General features: G+C 36.9%; 2 pseudogenes; one reads left to right on the plus strand and one right to left on the minus strand.

The window, feature by feature from the left end:
* Window positions 1–23,586, minus strand: part of LOC143272640 (anoctamin-3-like) — a 152,030-nt pseudogene that overhangs the window by 49,415 nt on the left and 79,029 nt on the right.
* On the plus strand, window positions 22,249–23,129 carry LOC143272736 (prohibitin-2-like; annotated as a pseudogene).

The raw sequence follows: 23,586 nt of genomic DNA on the forward strand, positions 1-23,586 counted from the left end.
AGCTATGTAACTGGAGACAAAATTTTCCAGCCATTCATCTGAGACGTTTTATATGCATAATATATCAAGAACTCAAAATGTTAAGTACAAATGGGCAAATAATCCAATCAACAATCAGACAAAGGAACCAAACAACACTCCTCACAAGAAGTACAACAAATACATGGAATATTTCAATATTCTCAGCCACCAGGAAAATGCAAACTGAAACTACATTGAGATTCTCTTTTATCCTAGTTAGAATGGTTATCACCAAGAAACAAACCAACCAACAAACAAAAAACAAATTGTTAGGATGCATAGGTAAAACAGGCTGCATATACCATTGGTGGGGATTAGTCCAGCCACTGTGGAATCAGTGTGGAGGCTCCCCAGAAACTAACATTAGAACTACCACATTATCCAGCTACATCATTTCTGGGTTTATACATCAAAGGATCAAATGCAACATACAACAAATATCTGTACACTTATGCTTCATGGCCATATTCATAATTTCCAAGTCATGGCATCAGTCTAGTTGCCTACCAATGGATAAAGAAATTGTAATGAATAGAATGTAATGAATACAGCTGTTCCTCAGATCAAAACCATACTATTTGCAGGAAAATGGGTGGAACTGGAGGTCATTATGTCAAACAAAATAAGGCAGACTCATGTGAAATTTGAAAATTTTATATAGGACATTTTATATTTTTCTCTAACACGTAGAATCTAGATTTTTAAAAGGATCTAACATGAAATTAGAATGAAATGTATCTGGGAATAGTAAGGTGACCAGGGAGTAACAGGAAACAACAGAAGGTAAGTGAGGTAAATGTTGTTAACATATGCTACAAATGTATTAAAGTGTTGCAATGAAACCTAATGTTTTGCATTATTAATAAGAAAAGGAAAACTACAAAATTTTACACACACACACACACACAGAGAGAGAGAGAGAGAGAGAGAGAGAGAGAGAGAGAGAGAGAGAGAGAGAGAAAGAGAGAGAGAGAGACAGACAGACAGAACTGGAGTTCAAACCTGGAGCTGTGGCTATTCTAGCTATGTGCTCTACCATTGAGCTACAGACTTACAGACAAAGATACAAATAAAACTTAATTATACCATGTGTCAGTTTTTCTTAGGAAAACGTCTGAGGTCAGGTGTTTTCTAAATTGGTTATTTTCTGGCATATACCTATAAATTATCTGTATCCAATTTACTTCTAAGTGAATAAATTCAAAAACTAAAGAGCAGTCTGCAAGTATTCTACAGAATTTCAATAAATCTCAAGTGGCGCCTCCATCACATTCCACACGAATCAAGAACCACTTAACAGAAAAATGCTAGTTTATGTGAAGTTATTAGGGAGGCCAAAGTATTTGGTTAAGGAAGCTTGAGACAGTTCCACTCTGCAGCTCCAGCTAAGTCCTCACAGTGACTCTCTGCCTCTGCCTTAAGTGCTGGCATACAGGCATGTGCCACCATGCCCAAGTGAAGCTGCTATGTCTCACATATTGCTTATAATTTAGCAACTTCTCAGAACAAGAACAGAGCCTGATTTTGTCTAGAGAATCTTCCCCTTCTGCTATCTTGGTTTGGGGCAGTGCACTTTTATCAGGTGTCTAATTTTATTCTCCATTTCCATTGCCATTCAATACCTAATAAATATAACTAACATCCTCCATTCTGGATAGGCTCAGGCCCTTTCAAAAATAGCACTTATTTCCCATAATTAATATGTAACATTTTAGGTAGTTTTGCTTTAAGTTACAGGTATATAACATATAATGTTTATGAACCTTCTCTTTATTTTCTTACCTAAAATCCTACCTGAAGATAAATGATGTAAGTGGAATTTGTCATCTACAGAAAATTAAATAAGAAGAGACTAAATGCCTCAGAGTATCTTACACACATCCTTTCTCCAGGATACTTTCCTGCTTCTCTTTATTTCCTGCACAAATTCGCAGCATCTATTTTCTTCTGTCTCTTCTTTCTCTATCCCTGATTTCACATTTCCTGTTTTATAAACAACTGATCCTCTACACTAATATGAGCTCTTCAGAATCAACCTGATGCATTGGCTAAACTGAAGGGTCCATTTTGTCATGTATGTAAGAAGCACAGAGTCATCTGACTGGAAATAGCTCAGAGTTGAGAGGACTTTGTGACTTTGAGGAATGCTACAAGTTTGTGACTGTGGGTATGAAGCAGTATGTGCTCCCAAGCACAACTTCCTCCACCACCCCATATTTTCTTCATACCTACAGTCTTGTCCCTGCTCACTTCTCTTCGTGGCATGTGCTACAGCAAGGGATGCCTCTTGCTCTGGTCAGGCACACATACGTTCTCAACTCAGTACATATACGCTTCAACTCAGTACCTTGTCGTATGCTATTCCTCCAGATTCAAACACTTTCCTATGTTCTAGCAATGTCATGCTAAACTTTTTATTATTTCCAGCTATGTTCTGGTTCTTCCCATGATGTGTAATGAACATAAGGGGCAGATTTGAAGCCATAGTTCAATGGTGATTTATATGACTAACCTGCGAAAGACCCTGGATTCAGTCCTTAGCATCAAAGAAAGAGGGGAGATAGAGGACAACAGAGAAAAGAAAAGTAGAGGGAGGAAAGAAGAGGGGAGGAAAGGAGTTTGAAAAAAAATCTCAGAAGTAACTGCAATTATGAGACAACAGTAGCCTACTTTGTCTCCAAGACCACAGAATCAACTGCATGCATATGGATGTACAGTGTATGTGATAAATAACATGCAAAAAAGATTGCATGCAGTGTTTATGAAGTCTGCTCTTATTGTACAGAATGCCACAGACTTCTGTTAGAACTCTTTCTCTTCCAAGAGAAGGAAATCAAATTTAAACTAGACAACTGTAGTTTCTTCCTAGTTTCAAAGACTTTTGTGTTCATGGAGCAAAATGTCTTCAAGTATTTACCACACCAAAACCTAGAAAAAGTTTCTGTGAACAATTGGTCTGGAAACCCAGATGCAGCTGTCAAAACTTTCTTATTTGTCAGTATGTCTGTGTGAAAGTAGGAAGATGTGAGTGCAGGTACCCACAGAGGCCAGAAGAGGTTCTCTGAGACCCAGGAAATGGAGTTACCAGAGACTGTAAACCACTTGATTCTTGGAAAGGAACTGTGGTTTTTTTTGCAAGAACAGGGTGTAATTTTAATGACTGGGCCTAAGGGATCTAAGGGATGGAGAATTCTAATTGGCTGGCACAGAGTATAGTAAGAGAGCAGTTAAGGAACAGTGCTGGAGTAAAACAAGAGGAAGCATCAATATTTATGTTATCATTCAGCCACAGATTTTTTTTTCAGATTTCATGTGAAGGGGCCAGGGAATTCCTTGAAAAAGTCTCATTGCTCTTAGTATGATATTTCCCAGAAGTAGGGGACACCACGATTTTGTATACTTATATTTTCTCTATTGTGCCATCAGATCACTTGAGGGACATGATAACCATGTCCCACTGCACTTTTCAGTAGCTGAAACAGTTTTATGGATACATACACCCATATATACACACACATTTGTATAACTGGATATATATATCTGTCATTTATTTATTTCCCACCAAATGATGATGTAGATTTATTTTACTAAATTATTGCTTGCTCTGTTCCACAGTGATGCCTTCAATACACTTGTTTTTACATTCTTCTTAATTTCTCTAATTTAATTAATACACATTTCTAGCAGAACATTAAATTTAAACCATGTCTATTTTTTAAAATGAGCTTTTTAACCACACCCTTGAAGCCCACACTAGTGGCTCTATGTGACCTCAAGCTACAGTGTTCCACAGGTCCCTTCTTTTAGTAATGCACTCCTTTAACAAAGTCATTCCTGTTGTGAGTCAGCTCTGCCTGTGCAAGGGGTTTGGATAACTGCAATGAAAAATGCTCAATGGTGCTGCTCCTTTAAGAGAATAATTTAGTCAAGGAGGAAGAAAGGAGAACATGTTATAATTTGGTGAGATGTGTTCCACTGTGAGGGGGAGAAAGAGAGTTCACGTGCTATGACAGAAAGATGAAATGACTGTCTTAGAAAACTTTGTTCAGAAGTGACAAGTGACTTGAGTCCTAGAGAAGTGATGAGAACAGCAGGGAGAGCAGAGCATGTGTGAGCATTCCTAGACTGAGATGACTCCATGTGTAAAGTACCAGGAACAAGTCAGGATAGGACTCCTCAAGGCCTGTGCACAGGGTGGTTGTGATAGGAGCAATTTACATCTGAAAGGACTTGGAAAGAATAGAAAGCATAATTCTTCACTCTAGCATTTAAGAGCTATTCCTTAAAGCACCTTTTTGTTTGTTTTTGTCTCCAATAAACTAAAAGCCTTTTGAGGATATCAACTCCATTATACACAGTTTATATCCATTATACCTCATTTATCCCTGCCATGTACACACACACACACACACACACACACACACACACACACACACACACACACCAAATAACCATTTAACTTGAGATTTTTCACCTCAAATTCTATGAAATATTTAGATTATAGATTTCTAAGTGTAAACTTATATATGGTTTTCTTACTGCTATCAACAAAAACAAGGAAGGTCCCATATCCCAATTATTATTGCTGATCTCTATCACACAAATGATCTTAATTTTGTTTTCTAACCTCTTTTAAACTCCTTATTTCTGTATCATAAAGTAATCAGCATAATGCTATTTTTAATAATGTCACCTCTGTTTGTATATGTCTGAGCAGTGTCTACCTTTTAATGTTACAAAATTCTATGTTCACCCCATACATCTGTTCTTGGTCAAAGCACTCCCATCTTCCACTTGGATTATTGCAAGGTCATCCCACCTCCACTTGCAGGGGCAGAGCCACCTTATGAACATATACCTCTTCAAAATTGTTAGACTCAGATGAACATCTCAGTCCCACCACAGACCCCTCAAGTGCCGTGCCTGAGTGACTCTTCTGCTCTCATCTTGGGGCGGGGGTGGTGCGTCAATGCTCATTCTCTGTGTTCTCCTTGCATAGACCAATGTAGAGGACATTCAAGGCCTCATCGAGGCTCTTCTACTGCTTTGATGCCAGTCACTCCATTTCTCCCCCATATTGACCTCTCACCTTCCACTCCTCATGCACAACATCCACCTTTTGATAAGCTGCTTCTGCAGGGTGGTGGCCTTTCTACATCCCTGCATTGACTTAACAACCTGTAAACATGCTCATGCAGTGGCTTGCCTGTTTTTCTTAATCTTTCATTGTGCTTAGAGCGTTGCAAGTGAAAGGACTTTGCATGTTCTTTTTTATCAATGGATTGCCAGGTGCAATCCGGCAGATAGTGGGCTGGAGCTGCTAAAAGCAGATGCAGGATAATGGCTCTCAAATATGGTACCCAAAGCAACAGCTTCAGCATCACCTGGACACCTGTTAAAGCTGCATATTTTGGGGCCTCAGTGGAACCTAATGCTATAAGAAGCTGTCATTTTTTTTTTAAAATAAACAATTCCTACAGGTAATTTTTATATTCACAAGTTCACCAACCTCTGTTACAAGGTATCTATTTAGAAAAAGAGGCATGAATATTTTAAAGCTTGCTGTAGCCCAAATTTCTTAGAATGTGAGAAGTGAGTCTGAAATATCATCAAATGTAATCTCACTTCTTCTTCTTCCTTTTTTTGAGGAAGAAATGCCAAAGGAAAAAAATTATATTTGAATCTGAAATTAGTGATATTTCTGTTTTTAGGAAAGTGAAACATTTCTTATGCATATCAGCTTTAATTATGCAACTTACATTTTTCTCTGAAAAATATCCTCAAATATAAAGCTATTTTTCTACTTTTAGCTGATGTTAAATTAGTTAAGATGAGGAATGAGAATTAAAAAAACCTGCATTTCTTATTTTTTCAGGGTGATTCAAACAAGGAATTGAGTTATTAGACCTGTTGTCTCCTAGATATATTCTTCCTATAATAATTTTATTTACTTTGTTTAAAGAGAAATCAGTGTATTTTCACACTTACAATTTTCTATAAGATATGTGTATTTCACTGAGCATTATTAAAGGATAGGACTACAGAGAAGAGAGCAAGGTAATTATTGATAATAAGGAATGGACCACAAATTCCTAAGTTATATGATTTGTATTCTCTAAACACATGTAATAAAACACAAAAGAACAATATTACTAAACAAGTATAAATAGTTCCCAGATAGAAAATAAAAGTGTGGACAAGAGAAAAGCAAAATATATTTTGAATTTGCACAATATAACAGACATTAGACTAAGTACTATATTAAAAGTACTTTATTCTTTTCTCCTTTTATTTTTATTTATTCAATATAAAAGAGTTTCTACTTTATCTGATGAAGAACCAAAGCCAAATGTTTTCAGCATAACATGATGGGGCACAGACTATGTTTTTCTGTTGTGTTCTTAATGTTGTGAATCCATTTATGATATGAATTCTAAATATTCCCTTTGCAGAATTAGTTTACAACAAATACATTTGCATATCCTTTTCCTGGCCACTGATTGTTATCGTAAATATCACACAAGGAATCTTTTAAACACTTGTTTTCACTGAAAAATGACCACTTCCTTCCTTACCAGTGACTACTTATTTTAAGTAATCTGACTCCATTATACACAGTTTATATCCATTATACCTTGCAGATAGAGAGACTCTGAGTGCAGATAGAGACTTTGACTTCCTGATTTCCAGATGGGGTTATTTCATATTTTTAAAGGAAGAAATGAAAACTAACACTGGGGAAAGGGTAAGTACTTTAAAAATATTTTAAAAGCATGGAAACTAAAGACAGCAGATGGAAAACTTACTAGCTAGCCTGCTTGAGAAATTCATAGTCAGGTCATATGTTTAGTTCAAGGTTTAATGCTCAGTTTTCTTTCCTTAAGCATTTCTTCTCAGACTTTGTACTTTGATATTAATCAATAAGTCATGTATGAAACTATGCCTTAAGAATGACCCGAAAATACTTATCTTTAAAAATATTATGCTTTACATAATTCCAAATCTATGCCTACATCAGGTAGAATTTGTGAACAGCTTTTCCATTAAAAACAATAATCATACATTTAAGCACAACCACAACTTCACAGAGAGATGATACTTGTTTGGCATGCAAGATAAAGACTGGTGGTCGTCAAATACACATTTAGATCACACTATTCCATTTTAACAGATACATTTCAAGCATCATAAAAATTTAAAACTTCTCCATTCTCAATTTGAAAATCAATATCTGCTATTCTTAATTGGCTTCCCCATGCACGCTTAAGCAAACAGAAAAGCAGCACAAAATTCCTAGATCGAGTCACTTTTAAACATACCACAGTCAGAATTCTGGGTTCAGCTGCATCTGGAACCCTTCACTGCTGACAATCGTCTCAAATGACAGTCTTCTTCTTTAAAGCACTCTTCAGCATGACAGCTGAAAGTTCTGCCTTCCACCGCCTGCTTGATCCATTAGCTGGAGTCTTACATCGTGAATGCTGCACAAAGCATTTGACTGGAGGGTTTTCAGGCAACTCTTTAAATGCCTGGATATGCATAATGACTTTAGAAGAAGAGACAATGCATCCCTTTATGAGAACTTCTGCATTGCTTTCTATTAATTTATTTTAGGGGGTGGCTGAAGTGCAGTACGGGGTTGCCTCGTGTGTCATTGGTTAATAGTGTCGACTTATGATTCATCTAAGTGACATTTAATCCTATAATGCCAGTGACATTTTGATGATTTTACTGTCAATTTTAAATAATCCATTACATATGGTATTTGAATGAGCTGAATAGATTGACACAAAATGTGGGAGGTATTTTTAGTTTAAATAATAGAGGTCTGGCAGGGTGACCTTCTTTATTGGTGAGCCTAGTTATATTTTTTGGTAGCTTAATGGAATTTAAAAGTACTTCCTTTTGTTTTTAAGCACTTGTAGGAAAATTCCTTGTCCTTTTATTCAATTGAGAAAAGTACATGCTGGGCAGTGGTGGTGCACACTTCTGATCCCAGCACTCGGGAGGCAGAGACAGGAGCATCTCTGTGAGTTCATGGCCATCCTGGTTTACATAGTTAGTTTTAGGTTATCTAGGGCTACACAGAGAAACCCTATCTCAAAAAAAAAAAAAAAAACACAAAATACAATAGAAACTTTATGGTTTCTGAAAAATCCAGCACTGTGAAATGTCCCATTACATTGTATTGGCTCCAGGTTGATGTACTATAGTACAAGTGTAAAAGAATTAACTGTTACCTAAACACAAACAAAATTCACCAATTTTGTCCCATTGATTAGAATGTATTTGATGAGATTTAATGGAAGGTTGCATTTATTTTTGTCAAAAATCGTCTTTGGGCCAGCTTAGAGTTAGAACTGATAAGATAGAATCCAAGAAACAACAGTTATTGGATATGGCCTTAAATTGATCATCATGTTTACAAATTAATCTTCTTGCAGGTTGGTGAAATAGCAAATTTGATTTTATTTGAGTCTGTTTAGCAACAAATAATAGATAACTGAAATCAATGTCAGTGAAGTTTCTACAGACAAATTATTGTAGCTGTCATTTCATAGTTAAAGTTCCCTTTAAATCAGGCTTAGGCAGAAGATCCACCATATGAACTCTGCTGCACTTGTGGAAAAAACAAACAAACAAACAAACAAACAAACAAACAACAAATGAGTGATATGTCCCTGGGAAGAAATTGATGCCTGATACTGTACATCTTAGTCAGAAACCTATGGCTGTGAAGTCATGTGCTTTAGTGAATAATCTACTATTGCTGTTTTGCTAAATAGGCAAATAGTCAAATTGTTTTCATCTCTATACACACGAACTAGTGTGGGTCGCAGCTCTCAGCAAATATATATATATATATATAAAATTTGCAGTGGATGGAGATTAACACAGACTCAGGGAGTGGTCAAAGTGACTGTTGGTTGCCCATTACTGGGGAAGTGATGGAAGAGGGAGTGGAAAGACTTTCAGATCCTGATGTGGTGATATTTTATTTGTATGTTAATGAATAAAGTTAGCCTGGAGATCAGAGGAAATAGCAAGCCTTTTTAAGTAAACATGAAAGTCAGGCAGTGGTAGCACATGCCCTTAATCCAATCACTTGGCAGGCAGGGTCTCTGTGTGTTCAAGGCCACACTAGGGAACAGAGCCAAGTGTGGTGACACACGCCTTTAATCCTAGTACCAACCATAGAGACCTGGAGGTCTGTACAGATAGGCAGTGACAAGGAAGTGAGGTGGCCGGGCTGAGAGCCAAGGAGAGGGCAGAACAGTAAGGCAATAAAAGCCTTGGTAGACAGGAAGTTGTGGCATTTGGAAGCTGCACAGGTAAGGTGTCTGGTGGCTATTCCTATTTCCCTGATCTCTAAGGTGTTCATCCCTATATTTGGCTCTGTGGTTTTTATTTAATTCGACCGCTTAGAAATTCATCTACAGTCAGAGGATTGGGAAAATCAGTATGGACATTTTTTGGGGCATTTGACTTGGCTATTAGTCATGAACATACAGCAGCTATGGATCCCAGTATAAGACCTGCACAGTTCTGGACCCCTCAAACATTCTGTTACGGATCGAGAAGCTCAATCTCAATAGGCCCACCCCTCTCTGAGGAGCTGTTGTGGGTCCTGGCCTGCAGTAGAGGAATGTTATTTCTTTGCTCTGGGGTAGCCACTGCTGTGTCACCTATGGTCTAGTCAATAATCTCCTCCTCCTCCTCATGCTTTATACAAACACCTGAAATAAAAAACTGTGGGGAAAAAAGAGAAAGAAAAGGAAAAAAAGGAAGACATGAAAGTAGTTGGGAAATAGAAGGTAGTCAGTGGAAGTCTGCGTACCAGGGGAAGGTACAAAAACATTCCTCCCAAACTTACTGGATGAAGAGTTTGATATCCCTGTCACCTTTCCAGTGTTGTAGACTGGAAACAAGCCTTACAGAAGCAGATTTTTTTAAACACCTAGATCCATTGCTCCAATTATTTATTAGCTGAGTAAGATTTCTAATTGACAACAGGAATATGATAACACACATGGCTTGAATAGAAAGTTACATATAGTAATCTTTAGGTCATTTAATTTTGTCAGGAATAAAAGGGAAAAGTGAATATTTTTACATTATTGGCCTCATGCTTCATGTGTTTGTTTTAGAGCTATATGTTTATTATAGGATCATAATGGCAATCAATTTCTATAATCACTAAGTGCTTGCGGGGCTTTGATTGAATGCATTATTATTTTTAATGATGTCATTAACTTTGAGTGTTCAAGTGTCTCCCCATTTAAAGTGAAAGAAAAATCTTAAACATCATTATTGGGGCAAACATCTAATTATATTTTGAAGATAAGTTCATAGACCTCAAAGTGCAAGCTTATTTGAATGCATTTACTTATTACTTTAAACTCCCTATCATCATCAACTCATTTCCCAGAAAATTTGGCTCAATAAACACATCTCCTAACCATGAAGAAAACTGGCAGATTTTGGTGTGTAGTTTAGCACTGATTTTGTTATGCTTTAAGCTCTTTTCTAATTTAATTAAATTTATTGACCATCTTTGCATTTCTGACATTACCAGTACTACTAATAAATTTAAATGACAATATTAAATTGCCTTGCAGATATTTTTACTCTCACATTTATATTTTATATATTTGAATATTAAGAATATAGCCATTGATCCGACATGTGTATTCTAGCATATCAGCTTATTACTAAATCTTAACCTCATTTCTGTCACTCAAACATAATTTTAACAGTACTGTGTGTTTAATATCTAAACTATCAACTTTTTTTTCAGGGTCAAAGGCTATCTTCTATTCCACTATTTTTAAAAAAATATTACTATTTTCCTTTAATGTATTCATTTTAGTTCATTAACTATTTAGCTTTTCAGTGATTCATTTCATTTTAAGTTGTGAGAGGAAGATGTCTAAAAACATTTAACCCCTTCCCAGTTGTTGTTAACATATTACAACATGCTCTGAAAGTTAAAAATTTTGTTGCTGATTTGAAATGTTCCTTTTATTTTATATATGCATACAAAGATATGACAGAGAGAGAGAGAGAGAGAGAGAGAGAGAGAGAGAGAGAGAGAGAGAGAGACCACAAGCCACACATTGCTATCCATGCAAATGTAGAGAGAATGCAAACTACTTTATAGTGAATCTGGAAAAATCTACTCTAGCAATTAGTTACTGTAGAATAAGCCTTCACTTCTTATTAGAGAAGGTTCCAAGATTAATGAAATTAAATTGTCCAAAACAGAAGGTATGTCCAGTGGTTACATGGGGATAATACATTCCTTCTCAGTATTAAATGCGGTTTCTGAAAGATTAAATGAAGCTTATGATATTAGGTATCTGTTATGTTGCTAGAAAGGGGGTTTATTAACATAAGTCAAGAAGTGAAGTTTAATATCCTCGTCAAAAAAAATCAATGATTTCATGCTTATTCCATATACAATATAAAAATTATGTGCTAAGAATACTATTTATCACAGTAATATCATTAAATATAAAGGAAAGTTACTTCAAAGGTAAAATTGAGGAAATTTTAAGTATATCTTTTAGAAAGTGACTGATAATGTAAACAGAATCTACCCTCTTAGTAAGTCATTCCTCAGTATTAGAGGGGGAGAGCTCTATCTCTGCTAGGGATGTCCTATTAACACATGCTCAAATTTCTTTATAAAAGTGGTGATTTTTAAAAGTGAGAGTTTTCATGTAGCTTAAGCATATTTCCCACACGCTTGCCAACCTACTTATAGCATTGAACAGAATATAAATGCCAGAAAAGTTGTTATGCTATAGCATATAGGGAACATAGTAACAAGAAAAGAATCTTGCAATTGGAAAGATGGCTCAGAGGTTAAGAACACTTGCCTCTCCCGGATAGAACCTGGTTTAGTTGGTTCCCAGCATCCATTTGGTGGCTATAATCACCTGTACCTCCAGTTTCAGATGATCCAATGCCATCTTTTGGCCTCTGTGGGCAACCATCTCACATGTGGTACACATAGGGATATGAAAGCCAATAATAATACTCATAAAAATAAAAAAGTCTATTAAAAAGGAAAGATACCATTCATATGTTCATTGAAGTTGTAATTTTCTTTACTGAAATTCCTTATTTGTGAATCTTTGAATTCACGGCATTGCAAACCATTTGTATACAAGGATTTCTATATTTTATGTCAACCATAATGCTGTCAATTAAAGCATATACATAGCCAAGGAAGATAGAGCAAGCCTGTGCTTATAGATACCTGGGAAACTGATCCAGAAAAATAAAAACTTAAGGCCTGCCTAGAATACAGGTGTGTTGAAAACTAGCTTGGCAAGTTAGTGAGAGTATGTCTCAAGATAAACATGGAAATGAGGATTAGGCATATATAGTCTAATGGTAGAAAGCTTGTATAGCAAAATACAAGAATTGATCTCTTCTACTAATATATAATTAAGTAAATAAGAATGAAAGAAAGAACAAGAGAAAGAAAAAAGGAAGGAAGACAGAAGCCACATACAGCCAAGCGGTTACTCATCTTGTAATCTAAATCACACGTTGATACAATTATGGAAAAAGTGCAGTGTCAATAATATCACATAGCATTGTATAGTAGTAAGTTCAGAAAATTAAGACCTGTACACAATTTATAGACTGAGAGTCATTTATAAAAATGGAGTTTTTAGCAATGGCCACATGAAAGGCACCGTATCAAAATCTACAGAAGCTCTATCTTTCTTACCTCCTTGATAAAATGATCAGTGTCTCCACTCTTACAGAAAATTACCCATATTATAAGTTGAGTAAATGATGAACACCATCTGCCCATGGCACTTGATCTAGTCAAACTGAATGGCCGTGTGATCCAATTTTAATGAACTACTAAAATATTCATGTCAAGAGTTTCCTGTCTATATCCCCTCTCCTGCCTGATTTGATATTCAACAGCCTTTCAAAGGAGAAGTCATATTTAGGGAAATATATTCATAGTTCCAGAATCATAGTTGGCTGCTGTGGGATGTTCTGTAGGTCCTGTGGGAGCCCATTCTCAGGTTCTTTGTGGCGTTACCCAGCAGGTCCGTATAGAGGATGATTAGGACCATGGGCCTGAGTGCAGGTGTTTGAGATGGTCTGCACTTGGCTGTGCTGGGGGATGGTCTGTATGTCAAGTTGCTCTGATTGGTTAATAAATAAAACCTGATCGGCCGTGGCTAGGCAGGATAAAAGGACAGAAAGGCAGAAGGAGATGCTGCAGCCGCCGCAATGACCAGAGAGGCTGCAGCCGCCGCAATGACCAGAGAGGCTGTAGCCGCCGCCATGACCAGCAGCATGTGAAGACGCCAGTAAGCCACCAGCCACATGGCAAGGTATAGATGTATGGAAATGGATCAATTTAAGATAAAAGCACAGTTAGCAAGATAAGGACAGTTAGCAGGAAGCCTGCCACGGCCATACGGTTTGCAAGCAATATAAGTGTCTGTGTTTATTTGGTTGGGTCTGAGCGGCTGTGGGACTGGCGGGTGACAGAGATTTGTCTTGACTGTGGGCAAAGGCGAAAAAATCAAGCTACATTTGGCGCCCGAACGTGGGGCTAAAGAAAAAAAAGGGGCTAAAGAAAAAAAGGGCTAAAGAAAAAAGGGCTAAAGAAAAAAGGGCTAAAGAAAAAAAGGGAAGAAAGAAAAAAAAAGGGACTAAAGAAAAAGGACAAATGAATAGGGATAAAGGCCGGTGTTATGAAAAAAAAAAATACTAAAGACAAAGTCCCTTAACCAAGAGGCGCTCCAATAAAGTGTGATCTGAGAAGAATCCTCGCGTGGTGGTAAAGAGGATTCAGAACTCAACACACGGAGCGGTGACGTCGGTAAGTTCTCCAGGAACGGTGACGTCGGTAAACGCCCCACAGTTCCTAATTCTCTCTCTCAAATGAGCGGCAGCCGCCGGTTTGAGTTACTGGCGGGTTCCTGGGGCTTGGAAGAGAGAGGAAAAGGAACATAAACAGTTATATAAAGAAATAGAAAGTTTAAAAAAATAAAGTCGTTAAAAGTAATATAAAAAATAAGCCATGTAAAGATGGATATCACACAGAGAGTTTGGATTATATTGTCTTTGGGATTTTTAACTGCAGAAAAACATTTGATCGTAAAAGATGTTGAGTTAAACCAATATGTATATATTAAAGATATCTTGACTTTAAAATTTGGATATAAGGATGTGTTACTTTGGAAAGGAGACTCTGTTTTTGTCTCTACAGAAAGCCAGAGGCTATGGATTTGTTCCAGATTAAGATACATCAGGTTTGACCAGCCAAGACCCCCTGAAAGGTCTCCGATGACACCATGGCCCAGATGATCCAACATCCAGAATCGTTTCAAGGCAACTGGCTCAGACGATACGGCAAGGCAACTGGCTCAGACGATATGGTCTCACGGACTACTCCATGATCCTAAAATTTTCTTTGCATCCCCATAAGATACAGCGCCCCCCTCCAGCAGGAAGTAGTTAAGAGAAGCTACGCCCAAATTCCCAAATATACCAAGCTGACTTTGGAGATGTGTAAAAGTTAAAACCTTCCTTTAAAAAAAAAAAAAAAGAAAGGGGAAGTGCTGTGGGATGTTCTGTAGGTCCTGTGGGAGCCCATTCTCAGGTTCTTTGTGGCGTTACCCAGCAGGTCCGTATAGAGGATGATTAGGACCATGGGCCTGAGTGCAGGTGTTTGAGATGGTCTGCACTTGGCTGTGCTGGGGGATGGTCTGTATGTCAAGTTGCTCTGATTGGTTAATAAATAAAACCTGATCGGCCGTGGCTAGGCAGGATAAAAGGACAGAAAGGCAGAAGGAGATGCTGCAGCCGCCGCAATGACCAGAGAGGCTATAGCCGCCGCCATGACCAGCAGCATGTGAAGACGCCAGTAAGCCACCAGCCACATGGCAAGGTATAGATGTATGGAAATGGATCAATTTAAGATAAAAGCACAGTTAGCAAGATAAGGACAGTTAGCAGGAAGCCTGCCACGGCCATACGGTTTGCAAGCAATATAAGTGTCTGTGTTTATTTGGTTGGGTCTGAGTGGCTGTGGGACTGGCGGGTGACAGAGATTTGTCTTGACTGTGGGCAAAGGCGAAAAAATCAAGCTACAGTTGGCAACTTCACCAGTCAACCTCTGCATCCCGAGTGTCAGAGTTAAGAACAAGCACTTGCCAGGAAGCCATGGCCTCTACTACATGTACTTGATTCTTTAACCAAGCCTAACTCCAGATGTTCTCTGACTACTGTCCTCTCATAGAAGCCTTGGCGGCTGAACAAGGCATGGCTATTTGAAGGAAAGAAGAAATCTTGCTGTATAGGACCATACTGTCAAAAGTTTATAGTATTTGTTACACTGATAAACCAGGAAAAGAAAATCTTTTCACAAACATTTGTAAAAGCAGTTCATCTCACTTTCTCTAGGATTCCACTTCTAATCGGTCAAGTTAATTCCTTCCATTTGCCTATTTATGAGAATGTTTTTGTTTGTCATATGAAATTGTTTCCTAAAGTTTCTCAGCCATACAAGTGTGGTAAAGAAAATAAACTTTCATTAATATATTTTCCTTGCTAATCTTAATTTTTTGACCATTGCTAATAATATAAATGTATATTTCAATTAGTGAAAATATTGGATTTTTTCCTTAATGTAATTAAGATTTAAATTTATCATTATTATTACTATTATTGCATGTGCATAAGAGTGTTGTGTGTGTGTGTATGTGGTGTGTGGTGTGTTTGTACCTTCAGAGGCTAGAAAGGGGCATTGGATCACCTGAAGCTGGAGTTACAGGTGGTTATTAGTTTCTCAGTGTGTGTGCTGTAGAGAAACCATGGTCCTCTGCAAAAGCAACAATACCAGAAACTGCTAAGTTGACGAACCTGAGACTAAACATATCATGGGCCTAAGGGAAAACCTATTGCTATTACTCTGCTAAAGAAGCATAGCAATACAATGACTCCTAATGGCATATTGTACATCCATAGATCATGTCTAAGTCAGCCCTCATCAAGGAAGCTTCTTCCTGCAGTAGATGGGAATGAACACAGAGACCCACAACTGGATAGTGTGTGGAGTGAAGCACTTAGTCCCAAATGAGGTATCTTCATCAAGCCCCTCCCCTCAAGAATCTTGGATCTATGAGAAGGAGTTATAAGGCAAAAAGTTGTAAGAGCTGGAGGAGATGGATAACTCCAAGGAAACAATGTCTTCCAGATGCAATAGAACTGACACACATGTGAACTCACAAAGTCTGTGATAGTACACACAAGGTTCGCACAGGTTCAAGTCAGAGGAGGTCCTAACACTAAGAGCAGTACATGTAAAATCCAACCCCTAAACAAGAAACAATTTGTAATTAATTCTTGCTGTAAAGAGCAAAAAAATATGTTGTTCTTCAATGGAGTGTCACAGTATATATTAACAACTCCCCAAGGCAGGCCCCATTCCCAGGAGTAGTTTGCCAATGCAAAATCTACTTCTTGAGTTTTGTTTGTTTGTTTGATGGGCTTTTTGTTTTGTTTTGCTTTTTTGGCATTTTGTTTTGTTTTTTGCTTGTTTATTTTGATTTAAATTTTTGTGTTTTTCTGTTTTAGAAAAAAAGAGGGAACATAAAGTTATGTAAGTAGGGAGGTTGAAAGTATTTCAGAAGAGTTTGGAAAGAGGAAAATTTTATCAAAATATATTACACGAAATATTTTTAAATAATGCAAAAGGAGTAGAAAGCACTCTTACTGCTGAACCATCTCTCTGGCCCAACACTTTTACAAATAAAATATTGAAAAGATGAACCATTTCAGAGAGTTTAAGCATTTTCCTAAAATATAAAGTGATCTACATTAAACTATTTGAAATACACCTAGGCTCCAAGAATTTAGGAGCATTTTTAGTGTTTTATGGAAATCAGTGACATTTTTTTAATCTTCCCAGTATCTGAAGAATTAATTCTATGTTTATCACTGTTATAAGTCACCATTTTCTCCTTTAATACTTGAAGCTATCTCTAATATCTATTGATGAGAAAAATCCACTCTCAAATATTTTTCATGGTTATGTACATAAGCAATTCCCACTTGTGAGTTCTTTTAATGTCAGCTGAATTTCCTCATTTTTAGTGTTTCTAAACTGCTGAGTTTCTGACATCTTTATCTCAATTAGGACAACTATAATCATTAGTCTCTGGTATAGGTGGTCTTTCTCCTCTTCAAGGCTATCTCTGGTATATAGACCTGACAGAGGCAGAATCCCAAGAGATAGAACAGAAATTCAAGATTTATTTGAACCCAAAGCTTAGTGGTAGTATCAAATGACTTCTGTTAAAGTCTTAGGATCAATAGACTTTACCTTTTGATAGGGGTGTCTTTAAAATCTCAACAAAATTAGAGGGTACAGTGATTACATTTCTATCTCCCACACATCATTGATATGTTAAATATGAATTTTGTTTTAAGACCTAATACTAGCGGAATTCAGATTCAGACTTTACTTGATATCTCTGGTTTCCAGAGCCCTTTGGCTTTCTCCACGGATTGTATCTCAACACTTGGACAATAGAAGCTATCTAGTGATTTCCATCTTTCTCTGTTCTAGAGTACCAGACTTGAACAGTGTCTTCTGAATAGATCCTATTATGCTGTCATTATCACTTCATCACATCAGTAGTCAATATTGTAAAAAGTTTTAATCTCCAAAAGGTGTTTAAAATTCAATTTCTTGTTCTGAAGTTGGATCCTCACACCAAGAGTTATTTATAAGTATACTTAATTTTTATTAAATATATTAGCTACATTTCTATTGTTTCTATTGTTATAAAACACCAGCAGCAAGGCAGGCATAGACTTGGAGCAGCAAATGAGAGCTCATATCGCCTGAAACACACACAGGAAGCAGAGGAACTAACTTGAAATGACATGAGTCTTTTGAAACTGCAAAACCTGTCAGCAGTGACACATCTCCTCCAAAAAGGCCACACATCTCAATCTTTCCCAACAGTTCCACCAACTGGGGATTTAGTAAGTATTCAAGCCAAGGCTACAAGTGTTTTGATGTTCAAACGACCATGTTAAACTAGCAAAAGCAATGATGAAAACAAAATATTTACCATTTGGACTCAAGACCACTCTAGAAATATTATACAATGGTTATAAAAGCAAATACAAATAAAATTTCAAACAGATTGAAATTCACCTATAAAATGACCAAGCCACTAGTCAGATATATTTCTAAAATTCTTGGTTAGTTTTTACAAAACGGTGAAAAACTCAACACAGCTGTGTTATAATATAGTAGCACTTTAGAGAATTTAGAATAATTTTTTCTGATCCTTGTTCATGGTTGATGGCTAATTTGGTGTAGAACTCTATTTTTTATTATCCAATGCCACTATATAGTTTGCATTAGGCATGAGTCACCCTTTCAAATTAATGCTCCTTCCTGCTGACTCATTATAAATGTGTTTGCTGCTATCTGAAATTCTCCCTTTGCACTTCACTTATTATGTATAATATGCATAGTTCAGACTGAAACCAGAACACTCTCCAAAGTAAATCATGATGTGAGGCAGAGGTTTTTATATTAAAACCTGTATATGTTTCTATCATACATATATATGTATATGAATATATTAATTTGTGGTACTTTTAAGTCACAAATGAAGACTAACAATTTTATAAAATGCAACTTAAAATCTATGTCCATATATATGTATACATACATATATACAAAGTAACTTCCTCCCTCCCTCCCTCCCTCCCTCCCTCCCTCCTTCCCTTCTTTCTTTCTTTCTTTCTTTTTTCTGTCTTTCCTTCCTTCTTTCTTTCCTTGCCTTATGGTGTTGCAATTTGGGCTTAACTAACCTGGTGCTTACTGTGTAGAATAGGCTGACCTCAATTTTGCAACAATTTTCCTACCTCAGCCTCCAGAATCCTCAGATTGCAGATATGAGACATCATACATAGTTTACATATATAAGTTATCATTTAGGAGTAAGATGAGAAGAAAGACAGCAGATTTGTAAGATACAGCACCCAGATAATAGTGCAAATAATGCAAATCTAGGTAACTTGATTACTTTTTGAATCTCCTATATAATATCTTTTAGGCAGATTATTATACCCTTGAAAAATCTTCAGTATTATTTTTCTTTTATGCAATTGAAATCTTCTATGAAATAGAATTTGTGTTTCATTCTCACATATGCAATAGATAAAAGTGGACATCCTTTGATAGCTCGAGGTGTGAGTAACCCAGACAGCTGGGGGTGGTTTTCATAGAAGAGTAAGAGTTGGAGGTGGGCAGTCACACAAATTCAGTAGTACATTTGAATAATATTTCTTTTACTGAACTACTTATTTTATTTCTTTCATTGAACTTATTCTATTTTCTTGTTGGATACTCAAAGAAATTTACTCAAGTTTTCCTAATTATTTTAACTGTAACATTCTAAGGTTCAAGCCTAATGAAAAAATGGTACTTGGGGCATGACTCTTGTGAGCAAATTAGATGATGATTTAGCTATTAGCCATGCGGTAAATCATAGAGTGGTAGACTATACAGATTGGATTTTTATGTCATTTTCTAATTATTCAATGTATACTGTTTGTCTTTCAGTAGATAGCAAAAGCTTATTGAGGAACACTAGGTTTTTCTTGTAGCTCTTGTCAGTTCACTTCAAATAATATTTATCTGATACAAGGAAGTACATGAGCCACACAGTGAAGAAAACATGATTGGTCAACCAATTTAAAAAATGTTAAAAAAAACCATAGAAATAATAAATGAACAATTTTTGCAAAAGTAATTAACCTGGAATATATTAAAGTTTGGACTCATTCCTGACAGTGTGGCTATATTTAAATTCAGCTAGATTTCTTTGTAAGTGTCTTAGTAACAGTAGTGAATAATAAAGAGAAAATTAATCTAGTTTAAACAAACTAAGCATCACAGAGAGAATTATGTTCAAGAACATAAGTAGTACCTATGCAGGAGCTATTGAAATTTAAGCAATTTCTTGGACTAAATTAAATATTCAGACTATTTCCTTCCCTTCACTTTCCCTTTCCCTCCATCTTTCCTCCTTTCCTTCATTCCTCCCCATCTCTTTATAGAAGACACCCCACTTTAATAGGAAAAGGGGGGTAAATTTGTTCTGAGATAGTATTTATCTTAGCATCTAGGAGGAGATATAAGTCAGTTGTAGTCACTGTCATGAAAATAATCACCAGCAATTTGGTTCTGGACTGTCTCATTCAGTTGCCCTGGAAAATCTGCAAAAGCATTGAATTTGAGGAATGGTGAAAACAGTGAACTAAAGAGGCTTAAAACTGAGTTATATTTCATTATTTTATTTGTTGGTAAAATATGATTTCAATGCTACAATCTCAACCTCCGAGTTGCTATAAAATTCTGGTATGTACTCAGGCTTTGCTATGCCCTAGATACTTTCACAAAGTCATTTCATGTTTTATGTCAAGCAGACAGTATGTTCAAAATTACAGATAAGGATAACAAAGTCATTGTGTGTAATTAATATGTCATGTCACTATATCTAATAATAAGTGGAATTGGAAGTCAAATCATTTAAATTATATAGTATAAAACTATGTTAATATGTTAACTTTGAGGAGAAAAACATAAAAGTGAAGGACTAATTCTAAAAAAGAATTATTAACAAATAACTTCATGGCTTATATTTGGTGTTTAAATAATTATGTCTGACAGGTACAGTGCCACAATTTGATAGGAGACACATGCAGTATTCTATGGCTCTGTAGGGTAACTGCAGTTGATAATAATGTATTATATATGCCAGAATAATTATAAGAAAGAATTTTGAATGCTCTCCCAATAAATAAATGGTAAATGTTCACAGTGATATTCAAATCACTATGTTATTAAAATATATACAGGCATTGAAATATCGCATTGTGTCCCATACACATAATTATGGACCTCAGAAGAGAGCATATACTACTGCTGCATTTGTAAGCCAGTAGCATTCCAAATAATTATCCTTATACCCATATCTAAGTGTAGACTCTCATGCCTTACCAAAAATCTTTCTTTAGCATACAGAGACCACTACAAAAAGTCACAGCTGATCAAAGCATAGAGAACAACTGACTCTCGGATCCACAGTCCAGATAGATTTCTACCTAAGGCTCAGGGAATGCCATAGAAGAGGGTACAGCACAATGTAAAACTCAAGGACAAAGAAATATTCTGTAAGATTGTATCTTTGACTTGCCAGAATAAGACTTGAATGAAGAAATACTATTTGGCATGCCACTGTAAATGGAAGAAATCTCACAGGACCGTAACCCTAGATGAAGAGCTAGAGTCAATTAATGGCAATTGTGAGAGGGAATAATCAGTTTTCTCATAGCTGAGACCTCTGATTATCCAATACCAAGTGGTCAGCCTTAAAAACCTATACATATAAACAACGCTAAATAGACTCAGAAAGTTATGTTTATATTCTTACTCATTATATGTGTGTACATATCTCTGTGTGTTTAAGAATAACTGAAGAAAAGAAGGTCATGAATTAGAGAAGGAAATGAAGGGACATGGAGGAGGTTTAGGAATGGGGAGGATAGTATAATTATATTTAATTAGAAATAAAATATGTTTAAAAATTAAAGAATAAATTTAAAAAATAAAGGGGTAATTTTGGATCTGTTCAATAATAAAATAATTGCTTTATAACACAAATGATTATGTCAATAAACAGCTTTTCATGCTTGAATCCTTTAAGATACATATTAACTTACATGTCTTTTTAGTTTTTCCAGCACAAATCCAATCATACAGACTAATGTTCAAATTTTTAAAAATTACATTACAAAAATTGTGCATAGATAATTCAGTATGAATTACCTTAGATAATTTTGTCTTCGATTCAGGCTTATCTTTGATAACAAAGTCATTAAGGAGACGAGATCGGTCATAGTTGGCATGTTCAGATTCATCCATGTAATCCTTATCTTTGCCTAGAGCTAAAACAGAAAAAGAAAAAGTTATATGCATTTTTGTCCACTCATTTTATTCAGAAAATACCTCACTTAAAATCTGTGCTTTTTGGAGAGCACCGTGGTCCCTGATGCTCATGTACAGGGCATAGTCTCTGAACTGGAGTGAGATAGAAGTAGGTGGACACCATCTCCTGACCTCTAGTGCCAATGCCTTTAGGATGATCAGATATGGCCCAGAACTTGAAGGACATAGCAGGGTGCCTGTCCCAGGGGCTTTTGGGCATGGTCATGGCAGTGAAACTGCTACTGGGGGCCATGACATATGATATCTATAAATCCATGTTTACTTTGGAAGGTGATCATAGACCAATCTTTGTTAGTAAGATTGGCTACTTACATCAGGACACAATCCTGGGTGAAGGCCTTAACTTCAAGATATCCTGGTTCCAGTACTCTATCATCAATGACGTTTGGGCTAGACCCTAAAAAAAACTCTTCCATTACAGGCTCAAAAGACCTGCAGCTGGTGAATTTTTCCCTGCATGTGGTGTTTGACTCAAAGTTAAGGACCCCCCCCCCCCCGGCCTCCAGCACTTAACAGAGCCTAGGGTAGACCACTAGGAGTGAGTGCTGCTGTTGATTGTCAACAAGAGTGTGATCTCCAGGTTTACTGCCTCACAGCTGATTACCCAGTAGGCTCAGGTATCACCCTTGATCAGAAAAGAACTGGCAGAGCACACCAAGGACTTCAGCCTCATCTTGAGTGATGCAGTTATCACAGATCTGAGCTTTAGCCAAGAATACCCAGCTGCTATAGAAGCCAAACAAGTGGCCCTGTGGGAAGCCCAGTGGGCTCTACCTTTGGTGGAGAATGTAAAGCAGGAACAGCAAGGGTAGATAGTGCAGGCTGAGGCTGCCAAGAGGCTCCATGAAGCACTGAGTCGGAATCCTGGCTACATCAAGTGCAGAAAGATCTGGGCCACCCAGGCCCTCTCTAAGAGGATTGCCATGTCACAGAACAACATGTTGCTGCTGTCAATCTAGTGCAGAATCTACAGGATGAATGCTGTACTCTGGGGAGTGACAGCCTCATCAAGGGTAAGAAATGAGTGTGGCTATCATGAGCACTACCTCCAGAGATGTAGATATGTTTCTTCTCCAGAGAAGCATGCCCCACCCCTACTCATGTGTCTTTGTCCCTATGCACCTGTCCTCTTGGATTAAGGATGACTGAAGATCATGCCTTCCTGAGGGCTTTCTCTGTCCCTGTCTTGGCCCAGGAATGTTGAGGCAGTGTGTGATTCTCAGTAATTTCCTAAGGTATCATCCCTTCCTCAGAACCGGGGGGAGTTAACCACCACCCCATGAACTCTCACTTGGGAGGCAGAGCCAGGCAGATCTCTGTGAGTTCGAGGCCAGCCTGGTCTACAGAGTGAGATCCAGGAAAGGCGCAAAGCTACACAGAGAAACCCTGTCTTAAAAAAAAAAAAAAAAAAAAAAAAAAAAAAAAAAAAAAAAAAAAAAAAAAAAAGAAAAGAAAATTTCTGTACTTTTTATGTTTCTCAA

This window comes from Peromyscus maniculatus, chromosome 4 (genome assembly GCF_049852395.1).
Source record: "Peromyscus maniculatus bairdii isolate BWxNUB_F1_BW_parent chromosome 4, HU_Pman_BW_mat_3.1, whole genome shotgun sequence".
NCBI classification, from domain to species: domain Eukaryota; kingdom Metazoa; phylum Chordata; class Mammalia; order Rodentia; family Cricetidae; genus Peromyscus; species Peromyscus maniculatus.